This window comes from Taudactylus pleione, unplaced genomic scaffold (genome assembly GCF_031769625.1).
Source record: "Taudactylus pleione unplaced genomic scaffold, aTauple2 ptg000532l, whole genome shotgun sequence".
Taxonomy (NCBI): Eukaryota; Metazoa; Chordata; class Amphibia; order Anura; family Myobatrachidae; genus Taudactylus; species Taudactylus pleione.
This window is the reverse complement of record NW_028284934.1, coordinates 652,028-652,887: the sequence shown is the minus strand read 5'-3', so window position 1 is coordinate 652,887 and position 860 is coordinate 652,028. Positions and strand designations below refer to the sequence as shown.

General features: G+C 34.5%; 1 pseudogene; it reads right to left on the bottom strand.

Annotated features, from left to right (window-relative positions):
• Positions 1 to 741: 741 nt before the first annotated feature.
• Positions 742 to 860, bottom strand: LOC148501147 (5S ribosomal RNA; annotated as a pseudogene).

Sequence of the window (860 nt, the reverse complement as noted above, 5' to 3'; positions counted from 1 at the left end):
CCTGCCGTCAGGAGGCTATATTACACCTATATTACAATATGATAATACCATATCAAGCACAAAACGATAGCTCTGTGTAAAAGTGGGAGAGATGAGTAAAAATATACCTGAGGGGTGATAAGAGAAGTTTCAAAAGGAACAGTGATAGTGTAAAAAGAAGAAGGAAATCAGTTTCGAATAAAAATGTAGTGCCACCGTGCAGTGACATAACAAAGAAGAGAGTATATGTAAACTCCACAGCAAAACAATTATATAAAGAAAAGAAAAGAAAACAATTACATATAGATACATTAAGGTGAAAAGAATAATACATACAAACACCAATAAAGAATAACCAAAGAATATTATATGAGAACAAAGCAAACCTTTGTCTGCTAAAAGGATGTAGGAAAAAATTGCAAACAAGCATTCCGTTACATCCGTACCCAAAAAAATATATAGAGAGTGGTACAAAAAGACTATAAAGTGAAAAGATACACATGGCAGAATGTCAACTTTACCATTACAAAAAAAGAGAAGAAAAAAGGGTTTTAATCTAATCAAAGGATTATATGATCGAAAAGCCTTATACAATATTGTAGTGGCTCAAGTGTGGTATTAATCAAGAATCAGTAGCAGTTGTATCACAGAAAAAAGATGTGATAGATGCACATCTACTAATAATATAAAGTATGATGGACAACTTACGCATGGCATCACTTAAGGCCACCAAACCAGTCTTTCCGAAATGGATGATAGAGTATATTACAGAACCTAATCTTCCTAGGTGGTCTCCCTCCCTAGTACTACTTAGGCCCAATACTGCTTGGCTTCCAAGATCAGATGAGTTTGGGCATAGCCAGTATGGTATGTCTGTAACT